This window comes from Cricetulus griseus, chromosome 3, assembly GCF_003668045.3.
Source record: "Cricetulus griseus strain 17A/GY chromosome 3, alternate assembly CriGri-PICRH-1.0, whole genome shotgun sequence".
Lineage (NCBI taxonomy): Eukaryota > Metazoa > Chordata > Mammalia > Rodentia > Cricetidae > Cricetulus > Cricetulus griseus.
This window is the reverse complement of record NC_048596.1, coordinates 77,753,212-77,779,084: the sequence shown is the minus strand read 5'-3', so window position 1 is coordinate 77,779,084 and position 25,873 is coordinate 77,753,212. Positions and strand designations below refer to the sequence as shown.

The 25,873-nt window shown below is 44.5% G+C and overlaps 1 long non-coding RNA gene across 1 annotated transcript; it reads right to left on the bottom strand.

Annotated features, from left to right (window-relative positions):
- Positions 1-7,777: 7,777 nt before the first annotated feature.
- LOC103163820 lies at positions 7,778-14,803 on the bottom strand. The gene is made up of 3 exons (XR_004769088.1): positions 14,276-14,803; positions 13,707-13,966; positions 7,778-12,852 (listed from the first exon to the last, which is right to left on the bottom strand). It is a non-coding gene; the product is annotated as an uncharacterized LOC103163820 (long non-coding RNA).
- Between the last annotated feature and the right edge of the window lie 11,070 nt (positions 14,804-25,873).

Sequence of the window (25,873 nt, the reverse complement as noted above, 5' to 3'; positions counted from 1 at the left end):
CCTTTTTCTGGGGGACCATGTATGTCTCTCTTAGGGTCCTCCTTGTTTCCTAGCTTCTCTGGCGGTGTGGATTGTAGGCTGGTAATCCTTTACTCTATGTCTAAAATCCATGTATGAGTGAGTACATACCATGTTTGTCTTTTTGTGACTGGGTTACCTCACTCAGGATGGTTTCTTCTAGTTCTATGCATTTGCCTGTGAATTTCAAGATTCCAATGTTTTTGATTTTTTTTTCCCGCTGAGTAGTACTCCATTGTGTAAATGTACCACATTTTCTCCATCCATTCTTCAGTTGAGGGGCATCTAGGTTGCTTCCAGGTTCTGGCTATTACAAACAATGCTGCTATGAACATGGTTGAACAAATGTCCTTGTTGTATGAATGTGCATCCTTTGGGTATATGCCCATGAGTGGAATTGCTGGATCTTGAGGTAGACTGATTCCCATTTTCCTGAGGAACTGCCATACTGATTTCCAAAGTGGCTATACCTGCTGGAAGTCCTTATAAGGACATAGAAGAAAGAAGCTTTTGCTATTTGCCTGCTTGCCCTCACCCTGCCAGCGCATGCATTCCTTCACTGGCATTGGAGCCTGCTTCTTCAGGATTCTAGCATATGCAGACGATCAGCTCAGACATCCAGCCTTGTGGACCAAGCAACTGCTGGATTCTTGGACTTTCTGTTCACAGCTAGCCATTGATGGATTAGCTAGACTGGAGCCTATAAAGTCATTTCAGTAAGTCTCCTACACACACACACACACACACACACACACACACACACACACACACACTGATCTTCCTGCCTTCCCCTCCCAACCACTGGGTTTATTACAGGCATGCACCACCGACACCTGGTTTATATAGTGATGGGAATGGAACCCATGGCTTCATGCATGCTATACAAGTGCTTTGACAACTGATCCATGTGCCCAGTGTATTAAACATTTTAAAACATGAGTTGTCCAAGGCCATAGTACAGCATAAACTTGATCTGCCTGTTGGAGCTTATCTGTGTTTCTTCTATCCCACTCTTGTGCTTTTTCCAACAGCTCAAGAACCAGACGCCCTTCAGCCCTATCACAAAGCCCAGACTAGATTATAGCCAAAGATGTTCATTGCAAGATGAAGGCACCAATGGCAAATGAAGCCAGCAGCTCCTAGGTCAAATCAGCCAACTAGTACCATAAAAACCTCAAAGCCATGGTATTTTTTACACAATAAAAATACAACATGTTTTTATGCTATGCAAGTAACCAGTTTCCAGGTTACCAAATTAGCCCTCCTCATCAAATCAACAAAGAGCTTGCTCCTTCATCTGCTCACCATGAAGACTGGTATGTCTTTGGTGAGTGTTAGATCCCTTCTGCTCAGGGGCTGAAGCACGAGTAAAGAATCCTTGCCTGTCTTCTTTATAACTCCCTGTACCCACAAGAAAAGCTAGGTGTGGCCACACCCCTGCCTGTATCCCCAGGCCTGTGGGGAGAGGAAGCAAGATCACTGGGGTTTGCTGGCTGCTGGCCTAGCTCAAGATTCAATGAGAGATGCTGTCTCAAAGGAATAAAAGAGAGTGCTAAGGGAGGCCACCTGATGTCCTCCTATGGCCTCCTTGTATATGCACAGGTGTGAGCACCCACACACACATATGCACATACATTGCATATGCATAAACATTCACATACACACAGAGACAACACACTCCAAAGATACTGACTCTGGAATCAAATATGCCCTCAGTAATGCCTTTTCAGGTGACTTTAGTGTTATGTGAGCATCATAGGGTGGTGATATATTGTTTATGATCTAATAAAGCCACTGGAGATCAGTTTGCAAAGCCAGCCACACTAGTTAGCTATAGAAGCTAGGCAGTGGTGGCACACACCTTTAATCCCAGGAGATAGGCAGATGGATCTCTCTGAGTTCAAGGCCATCGTGAGCAACACAAGAGTGAAGAGTAACAAAGCTCAAGACTTTGATCCTAGCACTTGGGTTCACATGCCTTTAATCCCAGCACTAGAGAGGTGGAGACAAGAGTGATATGGTTGCACAGAGAAATGAATATAAGGAGGAGGAGACAGGAACTGAGAGCTTTTGCCTCTGAGGATTGGTGGAGACAGGATTGCCATTTTACCTGAGTAAAGGTAAAATCTACTGGCTGCTTTGATTCTCTGATCTTCAACTTGAAGATCCCAATATCTGTCTTTGGGTCTTTTATTTTTCGTGTTATATCATAGAATGTACTTATACAAACTAAAAATGACTACAGCATCTTTAAGTGGGATAATTTTATGGTACCATTATATATTTGAGTCATCATTTTACACTAGAGATGTAGATATGTATATATTTCCCCAGTAAAATTTAACCCTATTTATAATATCTATGATTGTTTCTGCTCTATATTGTGTTGTGTTTTCTAGTGTGGATTAAAATTGCTGAATTATCTAATGGGTTGTTTCATGATATGGAAAGCATTGTGCTAAGACAGCTGCACTAGAAAGAGGCTTTCATTTAACTCCATCAAATAATCCTGGCCTGATTCTTATTGGCTCAGTGTGTCGACACCTGAATTATAGTGACTAACCCTGGAAGCAGGGAGCTGTGTTCAACACCCCTCATGCTGACTATATGAGGTGGGAGTTGGGAAGGAGTAACTATTCACCAAAGCACTTTCCTCCACTAGGACAGCTGAAGGTGGGTGGAGCCTAGTCCCTACTATTAAAGACACTGTGCACTTCTGCCACAGGACCCAGAAGATTGGAGCTGGAGCTGGCCTGAAAGACCCCTCCCTAAAGACCAGCTTTCATCACACCAGGAGGTTCTGTGCAAGCTGCCAGAGGGGGGAAGCAATGAACAGTCCTACCAGCTGTGGCTACCTATCCTTATACTACAGACCAGTGAAGTTCTCACCCCTTATCGAAGTTTCTCTTTGCAGCAGATGGAGACCATCACAGAAAACCATAAGTGGTCAAAACACAGGGAACAACTGGTTGTGGTATGCCTAGCTCCTGCACTTAAAGCTCAGGTAGAGGGGATAGAAAGACTGTAAGATCCAGAGGACCAGGAAGTTTCCTGTGAGATTATGTCTCCTAGAAATAACACTACACCCATAATACTGCAACAACATGGCTGCCTAAAACAGGACTCAAACAATAACAATGCTAAGAAACATGCTGATGAGGAAGGGGAAGCTTTCCAGGAACTCTACCCCTAGACCAAGAAGTACAAGAAACTAATGACTGGTGTGGAGGGGAGAATTAGTCTTTCTGAAGGATGAGCCCCCTAACTGGTTATCCAGTACCAAGTTGTCAGCACTGAGATACACATACAAGCAACTCCAAATGAACTCAGAAGATTGCATGCATATATTTATGTATTTATAGGTCTGTGTGTCTTAATTAGGGTTTCTATTGAGGAGACACCATGGCCATGGCAGCTCTTATAAAGGGAAACATTAACTGAGGTGGCTTACAGTTTCAGAGGTTTAGTCCATTATCATCATAATGGGACATAGTACTGGAGAAGGAGCTGAGAGTTCTACATCTTTATCCACAGGCAGCAGAAAGAGTCTGTGTACACACTGGGTTTAGCTTGAGCATAGGAGACTTTGAAGTCCACCCCCACAGTGACTCACTTCCTCCAACAAGGCCACACTTCCTTATAATGCCACTCCTTATGAGCTTATGGGGGCCAATTACGTTCAAACTACTACACTGTGTAACAATGATAGTAATAAACAAACCATTAATTTGAGAGGGAATAAGGAGGAGAGATAGGAGAAGTTGCAGGGAGGGGCATGGACAGTGTTTGAAGGAAGAAAGAGAAAGGAGAAAAGAATGTAACTATATTTTAAATAAAAATTTAAAATTATTTTAAAAAAAAAATTGAAAAGGCCACTTTTTTGCCTAAACTCCAGGCTTCTGATTTCTTCCGAGTATAGTATGTCTTCTCTGTATCTCAGAGGTAAGAGCCCCATCCTTGAGCTCAACATAGGTAGTTGACCCATAATACCCATTGAGAACTTATCCAGCCACCTACATGCCTGTCTGGATCTCCAAATGTCACTTCCAAGGTTCCCAATTGACCTGCCCTTCTTTCCTGGGTGGACTTACAGAGAATATTTGATAGGAATGTTGGTTCACGGCCACTTAGACCAATTGTAAATTCAAATTATCTCTTCTATCACAATGTAACTTGATTCTAGAAAGTTCCTAGGACATTACCAGATGTATTAGTTAGAGTTCTCTGGAGAAATAAAACAGAGAGAGGAGAGAGAGAGAGAGAGAGAGAGAGAGAGAGAGAGAGAGAGAAACTATTTATTAGAGTGGCTTACAGACTATGGTCCAGCTAGTCCAACAATGGCTGTCTACCAACAGAAAGTCCAAGAATCCAGTAGTTGTTCTGTCTACGAGGCTGTACATCTCAGATGGTCTTCTGTACACCTCAGAATCCCAAAGAAGTAGGCTCTAATGCCAGTGAAGAAATGGACTTGCTAGGAAGAGTAAGTGCAAGCAGGCAAAAAGAGAGAGCTTCCTTCTTCCATGTCCTTCATATAGGCTGCTAGCAAAAGGTGTAACCTGGATTAAAGGTGGATCTTTCAACCTCAAATGATTTAATTAAAAAAAAATTGTTGTAGTGAAGCTGACAATCAAGAACAGTCATCAACACCAGGTATGTTTAGTACTGCTGTCTTTTGTTTTTGTTTTTGCTTTTTTGTTTTTTTGAGACAGAGTTTCTCTGTGTAGCTTTGGAGCCTATCCTGGCACTCGCTCTGTAGACCAGGCTGGCCTCGAACTCACACAGATCCTCCTGCCTCTGGCTCCCGAGTGCTGGGATTAAAGGTGTGCGCCACCAACGCCCAGAGTACTGCTGTCTTTTGTTCCCTGGCTCCAGCTATGGTAAGAGCTCTTACCTTTTACTTCCTCTTCTTCATGAGTACATAGCTAGACTACATTTCCCAGCATCCCTTGCAATTTGAGAGTTGTCATGTTACTAGGTCTTGCCAGTAGAACTGAGGGTAAATGAGACACCATTTCCAGGGCTGTCTGGCTCAGCATAACTTCCTCTGTGCAATCTTCTATTCTCTTCCTGCATCTAACCACTGACTAAGAGAAAGGAGAACAGAGACTCAGGGCAGGACCTATATTGGTATGCTCAGGCTACTGTAATAAAATACCAAAGAGTGGTATTTAATAACAGATATTTATTTTCTCATAGTCTGGGGGTTAGAAGTCGAAGATCAAACTAACTGAAATTAGTTTCTGGTGAGGATTCCACACCCTCTTTTTTAAAACAGGGTCTCACTATACGGCCATGGTTGTCCTGAAACTCATTATGTAGACCAGGCTGGCCTTGAACTCGCAGATATCTAAAATTAAAGGAATGTCCCACCACACCTGACTAAGGGCCTTCTTCTCTGGCAGGTATTCCTGTGGCTAGAAAAAAAGAGTGGGGAACACTTATAACACCACTAACTCCATCATCAGAACTTCAACATATGCATTACTGGAGAGGGACAATTCATTTTATAGCAAGGCCTCTGCCTGCCTGCATTGTGTTATGATGTAAGATTTTTATTGTATGTAGCTCTGAGATTTAGGGGCCACTTACTACAGCAGTCCATGAATTTTGTCATACAGATATTTCAATCCAATGTCAGCTCCTGTTTCCTTGAACCATAAATGAGGTCCACCAGGTCAACAACTCCAAATACAGAATGGATACAAAATATGACATCTTATTGAATGCCCTGCTGTCCTCTCTAATCTATCCCCAGTCACTCTTTGCAATACAAAGTAAACTACATCACTCCCCCAAGCAAACATTCCATGGCTACCTTTTGCTCTTTGGAAGTCTCAGAACCCATCCATGAAGCCTCTGAACTAAGGATGCAGCTGCTAATCTGGCAGCAGAGTTCCTCCCCAATCTCCATCAGAAATGGAGATCCAAGCATACCATTAAATAGACACAGATGGTGGTTACATGCATTCACCGTCTTGCTGTGTTAACTCCTCTGCTCTATGTCAGTCTGGTCCCAAGGTCTCAAAACTACTTGGTCTTCTGAACGTCCAACAGGATGTCACTCAGATTCACTCTACCCATGACACCCACGACCATCAGACTTGAGAAGGAAGTGGGAAACCACTGACATTCTGCGTACTTTGGAGTAGAAGATAAACAATACAAAGACACAAAGACCCAGCCCCTGACACATTGATAACGCTTTCCTTCTAGCCTAGTGGTTAGATACACGTGCTCCAAAACAAGGGAAGGAATACAGAATACTGCATGTTCATCTCCTGCAACTAAAGACAACAGCACTTAGTAGGTTCCTTTGGAGTTTTAGAAGCAGTTCACAGCTTCTTTGGGAATGCTGCTGTCTTTTCTTCTCCTCCTCTTTCTTCTTCTTCCTCCTCATCCTTCTCCTACTACTCTCTCTCTCTCTCTCTCTCTCTCTCACACACACACACACACACACACACACACACACACACACACACACACACACACCAGGTCTTACTATATAGCCCCATAGCCTCAAACTCTAAATCTCCTTGCCTTAGCTGCCCATAAGTGCTGGGACTCTAGGCATACACCATCCAGGCTGTTGCTCCTTGCTTAGTTGCTATTTTAATTGTTTATTATTGCTGCAATAAAACACCATGACTAAAAGGCAAGTTGGAGAGGAAAGGGTTTATTTGGCTTATACCTCCGTATTGCTATTCATTGAAGAAAGTCAGGACAGGAACTCAAGCAGGGCAGGATCCTGGAGGCAGGAGTTGATGCAAAGGAGGAATGCTATTTACTGGCTTGTTCCTCATGGTTTGCCCAGCCTGATTTCTTATAAAGCCCAGGACCACCAACCCAGGGATGGAACCAGCCACAATGGTCTGTGAAAGACCCCGCCCCCTGGCTGGTCCTCTCTCGGTGACACTCCTGTATGCACGCACCCACACGCCTGGCGGCTGGCTCCCTCCCAAGCCGGTTCACCCAGGCGGGGCCACCACCCAGGCCCGCCCGCCTGGCGCCGCGCCCCGGGGCTGGGGCCGAGCTGGGAGAGGGCGCCCCCCGCCCCCGCGCCCCCGCCCGATGGGGAACCTCCGTCCCAAGGTCAGCCATCTGGACGCGGAGGGGGGAATTGGGTCTGTTGTACCAGGTACAGACCTTGAGAATATACTGACCTAAAATAACTCTGTACCTCATTAAATTGTCCAATAGAATCCCTGTAACTATGCTTTTCGCTTCTGCACTGTACTTTTAGCTATATAAGGACCCCTCTCCCTTGGCTCGGGGCTTGGCCTAACAAAAGCTAAGCCCCCGGTACGTGCGCCATCAATAAAGCCTCTTGCTTTTTGCATCCAAAGTTCGTGGTTTCGCTGATTCCTGGGTGCGGGTCTCCTTCTACGAAAGTACCTCTTCTGAGGTCTTTCAATCTGGGCCCTCCCCAATCAATAACTAATTAAGAAAGTGCCTTACACCACTTTCTCTCTCTCTCTCTCTCTCTCTCTCTCTTCTTCTTCTTCTTCTTCTTCTTCTTCTTCTTCTTCTTCTTCTTCTTCTTCTCATCTCTCTGTCTCTTCTCTTATGCTCTCTCTGCCTCTCTATGGAGACCAGCCATGGCGGTCAGCCATTAACCCTGTTCCTCTTCTCTCTTAGTCTCTTTACTCTGCCAGGCCTATAATAAGCTGGTTAATATGTCTAAGAAAGAAAGAAAGAAAGAAAGAAAGAAAGAAAGAAAGAAAGAAAGTGCCTTACAGCCAAATATTATGAAGGCATTTTCTTAATTAATGTTCCCTTCTCTCAGATATCTCTAGTTTGCATGTCAAGTTGACATTAAGACCAGTTAGCACAGTTGCTATTAGTTTTGAATTAGGCCCAGCGAAAAATACAGCATTGGGTAGGTTCCAGCTTCAGAACCAGGGGTCCAGAAAATGTGGGCTCTATATATAACTTGGCAGGTCTCCTGCCATAAAGATGTTTGAAGTGGTAAACAGCACTGTGCAATCTTTGGGAAGCCCCAGAAGTTTGAGTTACAGATATACCAAGACTTCTAGGCAGTACTCGGCTTCCGTGGTTGATCAAGACCAGGAAGGAACAAAAGTGGAGCATCAGAGATGTTGATGGACAGATTTGCAGGAAAAGCATCATGTGCTTCTTCGTGCCTCGCATAAACGCCACACACACAAAGACGGAGGTCAGCAGCTGTGAACTCAGCTGTCACTGTGCTGAAACAGCTGGTCTTTAAAGATACTAATTGGTAGCAGAAATAGACTTAGTAAGGGCCTAACAACCCTGCCAAGACTGGCGTAGCTACTGCCGTTGCTGAGCCTTTAGTGTACTGTATCGTATACTAACACTGAATCCTTAACATATGACGTCCTGAAGGTACACAAATGTGGTGCAGTGTGATTGCATTGAGCCATGTGTGCCCTGTAGGAGGCTTCTTACTGAAAATGATTCTCCCCTACTGAGAATCACAAAAATCTAAGTGAGTTTGTTTCCCTCTTCTGTCTCTACTATAGCACTACTCTCTGAAGACTTATGGGATTCTTGGTACCTGTTTGTGGTAGTTTAAGTAGAAATGGCCCCCACTAGCTCATATATTTGAATACTTGGTCATTAGGGAGTGAGAGAAGAGATGTGATCTTGTTGGAGTAGGTGTGGCCATATTGGAGGAAGTGTGTCACTGGGTGTGGGAGTTTGAATGTAATTGGCCCCCATAATCTCATAGGGAGTGGCACTGTTAGGAGGTGTGGCTTTGTTGGAGTGGATATGGCTTTGTTGGAGGAAGTGTGTCACTGTGGGGGTGGGCTTTAAGGTTTCCTATGCTTAGGATGCTGCCCAGTGTTTCAATGGACTTCCTGTTGCCTACTGACCAACATGGAGGACTTTCAGCTACTTTAGCACTATGTCTGCCTCCAGGAGACCACGGTCCACATCATGATGGTAATGGCCTGAACCTCTGAAACTGTTGCCATGGTCATGGTGTCTCTTCACAGCAATAAAAAACCCTCAGACGATGAGTGCAGCGGCAGTCTCACAGAGTACTGCATCTGGCCTGAACTCCGAGTGTTAGCACCTAGACTTTGAACTGCCTTATATGATACTACCTTTTGTGACTGTTGCCTTTTGTTTGAAGTGTTTGCTTCTTATCTGAGTTCTTCCTGAAGGATTCAGAGCCTTTGCAAAACTTAGTTGTGAGGACTTAGAAAACTAAGAGGTCTCATGGCTGGGAATTGCTTAGGTAAATGTTTCCTTCAGCCAACTCCAGATAACAGATTTTGGTATGTGGAAATTGACTTGCTAAGAGGTGTAAGTTTTGTAACAATAAAAAGTGTGTGGGGGGGGTTGTTTTGTTTTCAAGAAGCAACAGTCAATTCACCAGAAGCTGATTCACCCTTCTACTGCTAGCCTGAAGTTCATATTGGACGGACACTAATTTTTCCACAGATCCACGCAAAAGAGAACACCAAGAACTTTGAGGTGCCAGAAGCTCAGAGCAGGACCAGTGTCTCTCTCTTCCTGATGCTGTGGGTCTGGTTGTAGAAGTCTCAACTACCTCTTCAGAACTATGCCTGTCTGCATTCCTCCATGCTTCCCACCATACTGGTAATGGACTAAACCTCTGAAACTGTAAGAAAGCCCCAATTAAATGCTTTATTTATAAGAATTGTCATAATTATGGTATCTCTTCACAGCAATCGAACATTATTTACGATGCTGTTGTTTTGGTGGGGGGGTTGCTTGTTTGTTTATGTGTTTGTTTTGAGACAGGATGTGACTCTGTGTCCCTGGCTGTATGGCACTAGAAACTGCTTGATAGACCAGGCTGGCTTTGAACTCACAGGGCTCCACTTGCCTTTATCTCTACCTCTACAATGCTGTGATTAAAGGCATGTACCACTACTCCTGGCCTCTGACTTTTTTTTTCTTATCCTAAAGAAAGAAATGACTGTGAATATGACACTCATGTCACACAAGAAGATGCCTCATCACTGACAAAATGCCTGACAGAATCAACATAAAGGAGGAAGGGTTGATTTGGGGTCTTTGTCTTAGAAATTTTGGTCTAAGGTCCTTGATGCCATTGATTCTGGTTCCCTGGTAAGGCAGAACATCACAGCAATGGAAGCACATGGCAGAAGTGACTCACCTCATTACAGATGGGAAACAGAGAGGATGACAGACAGACACAAAGGGACATGGGACCAGATACATCTTTCCAAGGATGCCTTCTATGACCTCCTATCTCTCACCACTTCCCTGTAATGCCACCACGATACACATTCATCAAGGGACTAACGTTAACTAATTCAGGACCTTAAGATTCACTCACTTCCCAAAGCCCATTCGCTGGTAGCCAAGTCTCCAGTACGTAAGCTTTTGAAGAGCTGCTTCATATTCACACTGTAACAATACCTATGCAATATGTAATAGGAAATGAAAATGGTCCATTCAAGATGCTACCAAGACTCCAGTCTAGGAATGATGCCTTGCAAATTAAAGTGCTGTCCATTAAGATGTGATATACACTCTGAGCCAACAGCCTGAACGTGGTTCTGTATCCCTAATAAAACACAAGGATCTAAGCTCCAACAGTTAGCAATGGTGCCTCCACCACCACTCCCAACAACACACTTAGGGAATCTATATCACCTCTCCCTGGAACCTTAAATCCTGCTGATTCCCTTGGGAGAGATGCTTGCTTCTACTAGGTGACACTAAGCTGAAGCCTGGCCATCCGAAGCTCTGTGTGTCAGTAGCCTAGCAACAAAAGGTGGTGCTACTATCCTAGTAGAACTAATTGGTTGTCATTATCAAAAAGACCCAGAATTTCTGCTACATAATGAAGACAGAGTGGAGGGTGTCTCTAACACAGAGGATATACAAGGAAACTCAGTGTGCTGGGTTAGTTTCACCCATGAATAGGCAGCCACAACAACCCAGCCTGCTTCAAGCATCACACAGAAGCTCAGATTCCTCGGGCATGAAATCTGGGTTAAAGCACCACGCAAGCAAAAATGAGCAAGCAAGCACAGGAAGAGATGCTCATCATTGCCAGTCATTAGGGACATGCTAATCAAAGCCACAATGACTTACCACTTCATTCCCAGCAGGAGGGCATGATCAGAAAGAAGGACAAGTGTTGGTGAGCATGTGGAGAAACTGGACCAGAACCTTCCTGTGTTACTGGAGGGGTGTGGACTGGAGCAGCCTCTTTGTGGAAAAGTTTGACAGCTTCTTAAAATATCAAACATGGAGTTACCATAGAAACCAGAACCTCTGCTCCTAGCTATACACCCAGGAAAAGTGCATGCAACTATCTACACACACACACACACACACACACACACACACACACACACACACCGCACCTAAATGCTCACAGCAACCAAATGTCTGTTGTTCATGATAACAAAAAAAGTAAAGCAACCCCAATATCCATCTTTAAGGGTTAATAAAATGGTATTGTGATTCTATAGGATAATTCTACTATAAAACAGAATGGAGTAGCAGTATATGCCATGACACAGACGAGTCAAGGAAACCCTCAGCTGGATGTAAGGCATCAGATGGAAAAGGCCACACGTCCTATGATTCTGGGTATATGAACTGTCAAAATAGAAAAATCCACAAAGAATAACTACCACTCAGTGGTACAGTATTCATGTAACATGTGAAACGCCCTGGGTTCAATCCTCAACACTAAGAGGATAGACAGAGAGAGTAAATTGGTGGTTGCAGGAGTGGGTAGTAGGGTAGGAACTCTGCATACACTTTCAATAAGTGAAAGAGGTTCAGTGGCACATGTGAGGCCCAGGACCAACCCCGAGTACTGCAAAAAGGAAAGGTAGGGAGGCACCCTAAGGTGTATAGAATGTATCTCAGCAAAAAAAGAATTGTATGAGAAAAACAATTTCTGGTCAAAGCTGAAGAGAGTTGAATAGTGAAGATAAAGCTTTGACCTGAAGCAGTGGAGATGTGCCTTATCCCATTAACCTTCTTTTGGAAAGTTGGGAGGGGTTTTGTTTTGTTTTTTCTAAAAAAGAAATTGAAACAATGGGTCACCGTCTGGAAGCACCAGTGAAAAGACACCTTGAAAGGCTCACATGAAGCTCAAAAGCACACTCTCTCACAGTGGCTTTCATCTGCAAGCAGTGTGCCTCCTTCCCGAGGTCTGTCTCTGACCACTGGAGCCTATCCAGTACACCTGCAAAGGAGGCCGGGAGTGCCTTTAGCAAGGGCTGATGGGAGTCACAGGGTCAAGTACACAGTAGCACAGACTTAAGACTCTTCTGTACAGCAAAGATAACAACAATCATCAGCCTAGAAAATGGCCAGGAGGGCATCTCTCTACAGATACCCATCAGATGTGGGGTTGGTACATAAAGCATGTATCTCACTCCCTTCAGAATAGACCGCATTGAGGAAACAGGTGATGGGTATTGTTGCATCCATGCTATGATCACAGGACTTGAAGGGCTGAGGCAAGAAGAATATGAGTTCAAGGTCAGCCGGACCTACATAGTAAATGCCAGTCCATCCCAGGTTATAGATGTCTCAAAACAAACAACAACAAAATAAAAATAAAAAGGACAACAACTACTGGAGAGAATTGGAGGAAAAGAAATGGTTAGACAATGAATGCAAACTTGTGCAGCCACTATGGACATCAGCATGGAAGTTCTTCAAAACTAAATGGAGAGCTTCCACATGACCCAGCCACCGCACTGGTCACTCCAAGTCAAGTGGCACAGAGATGCTTGCACTTCCACGCTGTTGCTGCACTGTCCAGGTAACCAAGCAGCCCTGGAGACCCAGGTGAACAGAAAAGGAAATATCATGGAACATTCTCTGTGAAGAAAAATGAAATCATGTCATTTTCAGGAAAACACAACTAGAAACCTGTCCCACCCACCCACCCACCCCCCAATTTTTAAAGACAGGATCTCATGTACCCCAAGCCAGCATTGAACTCCCTGTGTAGCTGTGGATGACCTTGACCTCCAGAGTCCTGAGGTTACAGACTGCTGTCACCACTCTTGATGAAAACCATTATGTTAATTGAAATAAACCAAACTCAGAAAGACAAATGCCACATTGTCTCGCATAGGCAGAGCCTAATTTAAGTGTCTAAGTGTGTGTGTGTATGTGTGCACGCGCGCGCACGCGCGCGCGCGCGCGGGTGCGCATGCCTGTGTGATAGTAGAGAGGAAGAAGTCCTAAGGGAGGTGGGAAATAGAGAGAAGATGGCAACAGAATAGTAGAGGCTGTCTAGAGGAAGAAAAGGAACCAGTTATGTAGGATGGGGGCAGGGAGAGACAGTGAAGTACAATGACACATATATATGAAAATGTCTATTGAAACCCTTGGCTTATACTACACTAACTTAAATGATTAATTTTTTAGAAACATTTTTAGTAGAGTGTCTTAGTTTGGGTTTTTATTGCTGTCAGGAGACACCATGGCAACTCTTTTTTTTTTTTATCATTTCTCAGGAGATTATGTATCTTCTTTATTGACTCTTTGGGCGTTTCACATCATGTACCCCAATTCTGCTCACCTCCCTGTTCCCCCCATCCTCCCCTCATCCCTGCCTCACCACTCCCCACAAAAGGAAACAAACCAAAACAAGCAAAAATAAAATAAAATAAAATAAAAACAAAAACAAAAACAAAAACCACAACGGAAAAATCTCTTTGCTTCACCTTCTTTCCTGCCTCTCTAACACCTCTTCATTGGTCCTGGTGGCAATGGAGGCTTCAGTGTGCCATATAGCATACCTCTTTGTCCTGTCAATCTTACTGGAAAACTATCTTTGCAATGAGTCACTGGTCTGGTTCAAGGCTTCTTGTTTCTGGTACACCATCTCCACTGGATCCTCACTGGAACTCCTCTGGAATATCCTGTGGCTGCCACGAGTCTTGGAGATCCACAGGCCCAGTCCCTTCACAAGCTCTAGCAGGTCCTAGATGGGGTAGGTGTTAGGGTGGGTCAACCCAAGAACCCCTGCTGTGGGCCTGGGTGGTAGATAACCAAGATGGTCAGTCCAAGCCCCTGGGAACACCCACCTCTGGAGAAGGGGTAGAATCAGCTCCCCTACATGCATGCCCTCAGGGTCGGTTCACCCTGGTCTGTGGTGAGGGATGGGGGCCAGTTCTACATCGTGCAGGGGCCAGCTCTCCTGCTGTAGTGTCCAGCAAGAGACAAGGCCAGCTTTCCCAGAGATTATGGCAACTCTTATAAAGAAAACATTTAATTGTGGTGGTTTACTTACAGTTCAGTAGTCATTATGGGGATCATGGCAGCAGGCAGGAAGGCAGGCAGGCTTGGTGCTGGAGAAATAGCCAAATGTCCTACATCTTGCAGGTAACAGGAAGTCAACTGGCTCGCTGGAGGGTATCCTGAGTATGGGAAACCTCAAAGCCGGCACCCATAGTGAGATACTTCCAAAAGAAGGTGTGGCCCAGATTAAAGGTGTTCTTTCCAGCCTCAAGGTCTGGATTAAAAGCCTGTTGTCATACAGCCTCCTCCAACAAGACCACACTAGCTCCAACGTCACACCTCCTAATAGTGCCACTCCCTATAAGCTTATGGGAGGAGGAGGCAAATACATTCAAACTACCACACAGAGTAGTTAACTGGTGAGATAGTTAAGTAGGTAAAAGTATTTTATAGAACATGCTCACACATGAACCTGAATTCAGTCCCTGGGACTCACAAAAAACTAGATGCAGTGGCTCACATCTGGAATCCCAATACTTCTACAAGAAATTCATTCTCTCTCTCTCTCTCTCTCTCTCTCTCTCTCTCTCTCTCTCTCCCTCCCTCCCTCTCTCTCTCTCCCTCTCTCTCTCTCCCCCTCTCTCTCTGTAGTAATAATCAAATAAAATTTAAACCAATCAATCAGTCTATTGATTAAAGTAGCCATTGGGTCAGTACCTCCTTCTAGAGATATAGATGTATATAAGATAACTCTGAGGGGCATATTCTATACTTTTTCCCAAGGTTGTTTTTCTGTGGGGTTTGGAACCCAGTTATGCCAACACTAACCTGCTCTACAAACCTTCAGAATTGGCTTCCTTCCCTTCCTGGTGCATATCTCTAGTTTCCTACTAGTGTTTCTTTGGACCAGTTGCCACATAAACTACTTGTCATTGCATCTCCATTGCAGTGTCTATTTCTAGGGGAACTTCACTAGTAACATCTCCATTCTGGGTAGGATATTGCTGAGGGCCACTGTCTGTTCAAAATTGATCCTTTCAGGGGCTGATGACTCAGTGGGTAAAGGCATTTGCTACAGAAGCCTGGTGACCTATGTTCAATCCCCAGAATCCATGTAATGATGAAAAGAGAGGGCTGACTCCAAAAATCGGTTCTTAGACTTCCTTCTACACATGTGCTATATGTGTGACTCTCTCTCTCTCTCTCTCTCTCTCTCTCTCTCTCTCCTCTCTCTCTCTCTCTCTCTCTCTCTCTCTCTCTCTCTCTCTCTCTCTCTCTCTCTCTCACACACACACACACACACACACACAAAATGAGGAGGACGCATGTATGCCCCCCCACATACTGATGATGATGATAACAATGAAATTCGTTGAAAAGATACCGGGCGGTGGTGGCGCACCTTTAATCCCAGCACTTGGGAGGCAGAGGCAGGTGGATCTCTGTGAGTTCGAGACCAGCCTGGTCTACAAGAGCTAGTTCTAGGACAGCCTCCAAAGCCACAGGGAAACCCTGTCTCGAAAAAAAAAAAAATACAAACGAAATTCGTTGAAAAGATATCTTCAATTTTGTTCTATCAGCAGCTAAAACCAAAGATAGAGACATATAGTCTTATCTCGAATTACTTCTCTGCCATGGGAAAGAGGCAGAGTACTGTTGTGTGGGATGTTTCCAGAACCACCGTGGCTCCAGCCCACCGCCAGCAGCTGCCAATGTCCTTACACTACTTTGCCACATAAGAAAGCAACACTGTCTTGCAGGAATCCTGGTGTCCCATTTGATCAGGGCTGTGGAATTTCTAAACTTAACTACAGCGAGCAATTCAGTTCTCAGCAGGGAAATTCCAGTGGAAATGGTGGGTCTGATTTCTGTCCTCCTTAAAATGCAAATACTAAAATCTAATATACCATCACATACACTCCTGATTGGTACAGACAAAGCACTTGGACATGTTAACAGAGGAAAACTCCACACACTCATGCTGATTGATGCAGACAAACCATTTGAGAAGTTTGAACTCCCTCTTACAAACGGCACTCAGGAAACCAAACAAAAGGTAACTTCATAAACCTGACAACCAACCTTCATAAAACCACACCTGGCAGGATGATAGCAGTAAAAGAAATAGGATATGCACTCCAGCATCTGCCATTGCTATTCACCATAGCACCTCAAGTTCTAGCAATATAAGAACTAGAAAGCATCAACACTGAAGGCAAAAGTGTAAAATTATCATTATTTGTAGACATTGTGAACTAGCTCTGGGAAATCCTAAGAATTCCCACACCACAAAAACTATTAGCGCTAATAAATTCAGCGGGATAGCAACATGACACACAGAAACAGTCAGCTGTGTCTCCATGTACTAACAATGGGCAACCTGAAAACTCAATTAAGAAAACAATTCAATTTATAATAGCACCAAATTAAATAAAATGCTTTGGAGCAAATTTAACCCAGGAGGTATAAGAATCAGCCACTAAAAAATATAACATGTTAGTGAAATAAATTAAATAAGGCCGACATTAGTGAAACTAGAAAGTTAAAAGTATTAACATGACAGGGCTACCAAAAGCAACTGACTTGATATACTAGCTGTAAAAATTCCCAGTGTCCAGGCAAAGTCTCTCACTTGTCCCCAGACCTTGATGATACAGTTAGTCTGGCCAGCCAGCTGGCTCTGGAGACTCCCCTGTCTCTGCCTCCCTAGTGCTGGAATTACCAACTGACCATCATACCTGTCCAGTATTGATGTGGCTGCTGGGGATCCCAACTCTGGTCTTCATGCTTGCAAAGCAGCAGTATACCTACTGAACCATCACCCCAACCCTTCAACACCTTTTTTAACAAATGTGGAAAAGTTGATTCTAAAACTCACATGCAATAAGAAGAGCCCCCAGTAACCAAACATTTTAAAAAAAGAAAACCTCAGGGCTGGAAAGATGGCTCAGAGGTTAAGAGCACTGGTTGCCCTTCCAGCAGTCCTGAACTCAAGCACATGGTGGCTCACGACCATCTGTAATGAGATCTGGTGCCCTCTTCTGGCTTGCAAACGTGCATGCAGGCAGAACACTGTATACGTAATAAATAAATAAATGGGAAAAAGAAAAGAAAACCTTCAAAGAGAACATGGTGGCTCAAACCAGTAATCCCAGCACTCAGGAGTTGGAGGTAGAAGGGTCAAAAACTCAAGTGATCTTCATCTACATAGTGAGTATGAGCCAGCCTGCTCTACATGAGACTATGTTAAAAGGAAAAAAAAGGAAGAAAGGAAGAGTTGAGTTTAAGGACTCACAGTTTTTAGTTTTAAATTTTACTCGAGGGGCACTGATATAAAGACAGATAAAACATGGGCCAGAATTCAAAGACTACAAGGCCAGTGGTGGAGCATGCTTTTAATCCCAGCACTGGGAAGGCAAAGACAGGCAAATCTCTGAGTTTGAAGCCAGCCTGGTCTACAGAGTGAGTTCCAGGCCAAAGCTACAGAGAAATCCTGCCTCAAAACCCACAAAAAAAGTAAGTAAGTAAACCAATTTGAAGTCTAGAAATTAACCCAGACATCTTGGTGACATACTTTCTTTTTTAAAATGAAGGGGAAAGGGACAAGATTTCCTAAGCTAATTGGGAGCACTGGGTGGGGGGGGGAGTTAGAAGAAAGAGAAGGAGAGAAGAGGAGGGGAGAGGAGGACATGAGGGAGCAGGAAGATTGTGTCAGGGGAAGAATAGAGGAGAGTAAGAAAAGAGATGCCACCATAGAGGGAGCCATTATAGGTTTAAAGAGAATTCTGGCACTAGGGAAAGGTCCAGAGATCCACAAGGTTGACTCCAACTAAGAATCTAAGCAATAGTGGAGAGGCTACCTTAAATGCCCTTCTCTGATAATGAAATTGATGACTACCTTATACGCCATCCTAGAGCCTTAATCCAGTAGCTGATGGAAGCAGAAGCAGACACCCATGGCTAAACACTGAGCTGAACTCGGGAATCCAGTAGCAGAGAGGGAGGAGTGATGAGCACAGAGGTCAAGACCAGGTTGGAGAAAGCCACAGAAACAGCTGACCTGAACAAGGGGTTTCTCATGGACCCCAAACTGACAACTGGGAAACCAGCATAGAACTGTTCCAGACCCCCTGAAGGAGGAGGTCAGTTTGGAGGTCTGGGAAATATATGGGGCCTCTGGTAGTAGATCCGTATTTATCCCTAGTACACTAATGGACTTTGGGAGCCCACTCTACATAAAGGGATACTCTCTCAGCCTAGACACACTGGGGAGGGTCTAGGCCCTGCTCCAAATGCTATGACAGACTTTAAAGATTCCCCCCATGGAAGGCCTCACCCTCCCTGGGGAGCAGCAAGGGGTTGGGTCAGTGGGGGGCAGGAGAGGAGAGCAAGGAGAGGGAACTGAGACTGACAAGTAAAAGAAGCTTGTTTCTAACTTAAATTTTTTTAAATGTTGTTTTCAAACCACACGGTGGTGGCACACGCCTTTAATCCCAGCACTTGGGAGGGAGGGGCAGGTGGATGTCTGTGAGTTCAAGGCCAGGCTGGTCTTGTGAGTTCCAGGACAGGCTCCAACGTTTCACAGAGAAATCCTGTCTCCAAAAACAAAATCTTGTTTTCAGATTTATTTATTTTTATTTTATGTGTATGGATTTTTCCCTGCATGTATGTTTATGTACCACATAAACAACGTGCCAATGGAGACCAGAAGAGGGCGTCATATTCCCTAGGATTGGAGTTATATGTGGTAGTCATCTGCCATGTGGGTGTGTCCTCTGGAAGAGTATTCAGTGCTCTTACCTGATGAGCCATCTCTCTAGCTCCTTGGGAAAGTGATTTTCACAAGTGTACCAAGAATACTCTAAGAGGGAAAAATTAGAAGCATCCTCATTGAAGCTGGGACAATTCAATATCCACACACTAATGAGTGAAGTTGGAGGCCTGTTTTATTTATTTATTTTTTTGTTTTTTATTTATTTATTTATCTATCTATCTATTTATTTATTTATTTATTTTTGGTTTTTGGAGACAGAGTTTCTCTGTGTAGCTTTGGAGCCTATCCTGGTGTAAGACCCCCTGAAAGCTCAGGCCTCCAGGGTCTCAGCCCAGGACCACAGTCACCCCAATCACCAGGTGGATTCGAAAGTTTGATGCAAACTGCATGAGGCTTTATTGTTTAAGGAGCTAACCCCATGTTAGCTCGGGTCTTTCACCCATCTGCCATGGCGGATGGCTAGCAAAGACAGCTTGAACCAGCTGCATAGAGATCTTGTTGGGCAGCATAAGGGGAGTATCTAGGGGTATGCACAGGCTCAGGATTGGTGTGCCTCCAGGCTTGGAAGGCTTGCCCTGTGTTGATTGGCCAATTGGTTGCTATGGCCCATAGGCCCTCCCAGGGTGGTTGCTATGCTCTGCGCTTCATTGCTGTGTGCTTGTCCGTAAAGCACACCCAGAGCCATAAAGCATAACACCACCAGCTAACTTCTGATTGGTTCCTTGCCACGAGGCAGGCATCTGACTTTCTAATGACTAGGACAAGGTCAGACAAGCACATGTTCAGCTGTTATGGCTGCCAACGGGGGCAGGCATCTGACCTTAGTGACTAAGATAAGGTCAGACAAGCTGTTATGGCTGCCAAAATGGGAAGCTGGTCCCTTCACTGGCACTTGCTCTGGAGACCAGGCTGGCCTCGAACTCACAGAGATCCACCTGCCTCTGCCTCCTGAGTGCTGGGATTAAAGGCATGAGTCACCAACGCCCGTCGGAGGCCTGTTTTATGCATCACAAAAATTAATCCAAAATTATCAAGCTTATAAAGAGCTAAAACTATGGAACTCTTAGGATAAAGCACAGGGGTAAAATTTCATGGCCTCAGGGTCTGTGCATTGATTCTGTGTGTGTGTGTGTGTGTGTGTGTGTGTGTGTGTGTGTGTGTGTGTGTGTGTTCATGCACATGCCCATGCATGTGAAGGTCAAAAAATTATTTGGTGGCATCTGTTGTCTCTTTTGACTAAGTGGGTTCCAACTTAGCATCAAGTGCCTTTACCTGCTAGGCCATCTCTCCAGACATGTTCATTGATGCTTAGAGATGATAACTAGAACAACAGAAGGAGGTAAATCAGACTTTGTCCAGATTAAGAACCTTTTCATATCAAACTGTCTTTAATCCCAGCACTAGGGAAGCAGAGGCAGGTGGAACTCACCAGTGGAAGGAGAAAACTAATTCCCACAAGTTTGTGCCATGATCTCCACACATGTGCCCAGGCACATGTATGCCTACACACACACACACACACACACACACACACACACACACACACACACACACACACAAATAATGAATAAATGTAATTTTAAACATTGCAAATCCACAGTGAGATAGCAGTGCATACCATGCCCATATTTAGATGCCTACCATAAAACAAACCAGAATAGAGAGTAACAAGTGCTGTCAAGTTGACAAGGATACAGAGAACTTAAAATCCTGGTAAATCACTGATGGGACTGTAATCTGGTACAGCCACCATGGCACAGCCACCATAGAAGGTGGTTTGGTGATTTCTCAGAGGGTTACACAGGACCAAACAAAGAGTCATTGGCATAGTTGATTTTCTTGTTACCCATATCAGCTACCACCTGAGGAGGTGGGGTCTCAGGTTGAGTATAAAGTTTCATTACTCCAAGCAATATGATGGCTGAATTTCTGTGATGTCCAATATGAGAACCATTAGCCACATGACACTGTTTAATGTTTCTAATTTTGTTTTTTTTGTTTGTTTGTTTGTTTATTTTTAAAAATAGGATCTCACTGTATAGCCCTGTCTGGCCTGAAACTCACTATGTAGAACAGGCTGGCCCCTAACCTGTAATCCTCCTGCCTCTAAATCGGTTGTTCTGGGATTACAGCTGTGCACAACTTGCCCTAACTAAAGAGGTGTATTTTAAGTAAAGAGCAAAATAAAATAAGCCACTGCAAACTCCCCAGGAGGCCTCATTTCCACAACTCCATGGAGTTCATCAAGAGGCAGGGGTTAGCAAGGCTAGGTGTGATGACAATTTAATCCCATCACTCAGGGGTCAGATCCAAGAGAATCTGTGAGTTCCATACTAACCCAGTCTATATATCAAGTTTAATGGCTGGGCATGGTAGTATATGCCTTTAAACCCAGTACGTGGGAGGCAGAAATGGGCAGAACCTTATAGTTTCTTGACTAGCCTGCTCTATATAATGCGTTCCAGGAAAGCCAAAGCTACAAACTACACAGAGACACTGTCACAAAGCATAGATAGATAGATTAGATAGATAGATAGATAGATAGATAGATAGATAGGCAGGCAGGCAGGCAGGCAGGCAGGCAGATACACACACACACACACACACACACACACACACACACACACACACACAGGGTTTTTGGAGGTGAGGGTTGTTTAGTTTTGTTTGTTTTTTGAGGCCAGGTTTCTCTATGTAGTCCTGGATGTCCTGGTACTCTATTAGATCTGCCTGCCTCTGCCTCCCAAGTGCTGGGATTAAAGACGTGAGCCACCCTTGCCTGGCTAAAAGAGTTTGGTGTTTTGTTTTTTGTTTTAAAGATTCAGGGGTCAAAGCTGGGTATGGTGTCACACACCTTTAATCCCAGCACTTGAGAAGTAGATGGATCTGTGAATTCAAGGCCAGCTTGGTCTACAGAGCAAGTTCCAGACAGCCAGGATTCACAAATGCCCATTTTCACTTACGGGGATGAGGATGGGTGGCATCTTTTCAGGAAGGAAACTGTTAAGTCAACTCTAACCCTAACTGGGATTTGTAACCTTGTACTAAAGAGTTAATTCTTCTGGGTTGAATGTGGGTTACAGGTTTAACTCAGGGAAGGGACAGAGCCAAGGAAATGCTTTTCAGCAGGAAAGGACAGAGAAACCCAGGAGATCCAAGACGGATGGGAGCAATCTCAAAAGTATCCACTAGGGGGCATCAACAGCACCCACTTGTAAAGGTTACTTAAAATCAAAAAGAAAGATGTCAGGAGATCTGTTACCAGGTTACCCATCCTAAAGGGAAGTGGAGAGAGCCTGGGGTAAGAAACACAGCTTGCTTTAAAATTTCAGGTTTTCCACCTACCCATATTGCTCGTGAGGACGGCCGCACACATACATTAGTGCCCCCCATCCCCCACACACATACTCTTTCTCCAATTTTTTCAAGAGGAAAAAAAGTAAACACTTTTGTTTTGGTTTAGTTTTTGTTTTGTTTTGGTTTGGTTTTTCAAGACAGGGTTTCTCTGTGTAGCTTTGGAGCCTATCCTGGCACTTGCTCTATAGGCCAGGCTGGCCTCAAACTCATGGAGATCTGCCTGCCTCTGCCTCCCGAGTGCTGGGATTAAAGGCATGCACCAAAGAGAAATGAGTCCTTAAATTCCTAAGGAAACCTGCATGGGGAGGCTGGGGAGATGGCTCAGCAGACAAAGTTCCTTTTGTGCTTTAGCAAGAAGACCTGAGTTTGGATTCCCAGCACCCATGTAAAGAGCTGGGACTATGCCTAGAATCCCAATGCTGGGGTGGCTGAGACAGGAGCAACCCAGTGGCTTGCACAACAAGCCAGTATAGTCAAACTAGTGAGGCCTGTGTTCAATAAAAGACCCTGTCTCAGGCCAGTGAGATGGCTCATTGGGTAAGAGTGCTTACTTCGGGGCTGGAGAGATGGCTCAGAGGTTAAGAGCACTGACTGCTCTTCCAGAGGTCCTGAGTTCAATTCCCAGCAACCACATGGTGGCTCACAACCATCCGTTATGAGACCTGGTGCCCTCTTCTGGTGTGCAGATATTCATGGAAGCAGAATGTTATATACATAATAAATAAATAAAATAAAAAAAGAGTGCTTACTTCATAAACCTGAGAACCTGTGTTCAGTCCCTGGAACCCACATAACAGAGAGAACTAACTCCATACATTTATCCTCTGACTCCCACATGGTTTCCTTGGCATGTGCACACATACATATGCACACACCCAAAATGCACACAAATTTTCTTTGCACATAAATCTTTTAGCCTTGTTAGTTGTGAGTGACAGATCAAGAAGAAATCCAAATGTCTCCAGGTGATGATTAAACAAACCAAGCTAAGTCCATGCCATGGAGGCTTACTCAGCAACAGAATATGATTGAGCTACATCTCCCCTGTCTAGTATTATTTATATTATTAATAATACTATTTTTATATTATTGTTTCTAAGCAATTGATAACATGGGCCTCTGGACAAAGACCCTCTGAGCATTTGGAGATAGAGGGTGTTATTTGGTCTTTTGTGTGTGTGTGTGTGTGTATGTATTGACAAATGAAATACTTTTACTGTGGCCTTGGGCATTGCCTCATCTCAGATCTCACATATAAATATGAATGACAATGACACTTGCTTTCAAGGTGTCCTAAAGTTCAGTGAAGTGGCACTGTGGTGACCCTCATCAACACAACATGTGAGTCCCATGAATAAGGCCCATGGTTCCCCATTCCATTTGACAGAAAGGCGGTGAGTTCACGTGGTTTGCTCAGTTGCCCTCGAGGAGTATGTGGAAAGACAGGTTATGGCATGCATTGATCTGTATTGTGGTTATTTTGTGTGGTCTTGTCTGTTTAGTCTTGAGGTCTTTGAGACAGTCTTGCTATGGAGCACAGTTGGTCTCAAACCTGTTCTCTTCCTTCCTCCACTATCAAGTGTGGGGATTCAGGTGTGTGCCCAGAAATGGGATGGATTTTTATTCTGGCTGTGTATTAGAATCCCGTGAACAACTTGTGAAGAAGACAGGCTCCCTGTGAGTCTCCCACCTCTGTTTGGGAAAAGCATCACACCTTGGCATAGAGTCCATTCTGAAACACTAGCTTTCCTTCCCTTTCCTCTTAGTCAACCTCTTCCTGACTCATGGGGGAAGATTGCTCTTTCTAACCCCTCTGGGCCCAAAACCAAGTGTCAGGCTAAGCTTGTTAGGGTTGCCTATGACCCAGTCCTGACAGGTCTATGTCACCAGCCTGAATGACAGGTGGAACAGGCTGTGGAAGCTACAGGAAGCCACAGCTGCCCTTAATGTCACCCTCCTAGCTGTCTGAAGCCCTAACCCAGGTCATGTGGTACTGCCAAAGATGCTATGAGCCATGGTGTTTATGTCACCTCACTTCAGCCTTCTAAATAGCCACACCTTGCAATTTGACACGGTCCTTGGCACCTGTGAGTTCTTGAAGCTTCCTGAATGTCCTTACAACTCACTGACAACCTGAATGTCTTGGGAACCCATGGTGCAGTAACCAGCTGGGACAGAAGGGGAAATATTCCAAAGAGATACTTGTGCCCACCTTGGCTCTCAGCCTCTTAAACAATGGACTCTGAAGTCTTAAAAATTTCCCCAAGTATCCTATCCCTGGGAAAGGAAAAGGCTAAATAAAGCCTTGGTGCCTGCCAAAGGAGGAACTTGCCTCCCAGGAAATTTCCTACAGTTCTTTCAACCTGTCAGACCACCTTGTAGGATAGACCAGAGCCAAAGCAGGGATGAAGGGTCAGTGACAGGCAGGACCACACTTCCACCAGCACGGTTTACAGTGGAATGCCTCTTGCTTTTTATTTAAACCTAAACCTAATGTCAGTAAAACTAGACTTGTGGATGATCGCTGGACCCTTCTGTTCTTCTTCCTCATATGGCCACAATGAATGGATGTCCATTCTCTGCTTTTTTGTTGAGGCTCTGTGTTCCTCCTCGGTGAAACAAAGAGTGACATCTCTGTCCCAGCAACTTCATGGGTATAAATGAGATACACTCATGCCTCAATACTGGGGATTGTTTCCCCTCACCATACTCAGACCTATACATATACAAGGGGTCCTTGGTTACGGATAGCCAATGTGCACCACCTATTCTCTAGTCAAGCATTGTACCACTAAGCAGCACCACCCAGTCCTCTTTTCACTTTTATTTTGAGACAAGGTCCCCACTAAGTTGCCCTAGCTGCTCTTGACATGTCCTCCTGCCTCTCAACTTCACAAGTAGCTAGGATTACAGGCATTCACCACCAGGTATGGCTCAAACACCATCTAGTTCTTTTTATTCTATTTCTTGGGCCGAAGAGATGGTTATAGACACTTGCTGCTCTTTCAGAGGACCACAGTTTGGTCTCCATAACACACATCCACAGCTCACCACCACCTGTAACAACAGCCCCAGGGAGCCTGACTCCTTGTTCTGGCCTGTGAGGGCACCTGCACAGGGTACACATACCATACACACACACACACACACACACACACACACACACACACACACACACACACACACACACACACTAGTTTGTTTCACTCCTGCACTTTGGGGATCAGCCTGCATTCTAGGCAAGCACTCAACGACCACTGAGCAGAATGCCCAGCTCTCACTCATATTCTGTAAATGAATTCGGGACAACTCAGATTCTTTCAGCCAAGACAAGGGCTCTATAAACATTTGTTATGCCGTATTCCCTAGGAAATGATGATGGAAGAAAAGTTCATACACGTTCCCTACAGACACAATTTTTCTCCAAGTTTTTTCACTCTGCAGTTGGCTGGGTCATGAATGCAAAACTGCAGTTGGGGAGAGTGGGCCCCAGAGGCATTGAGCATGGACCTGCAGCCC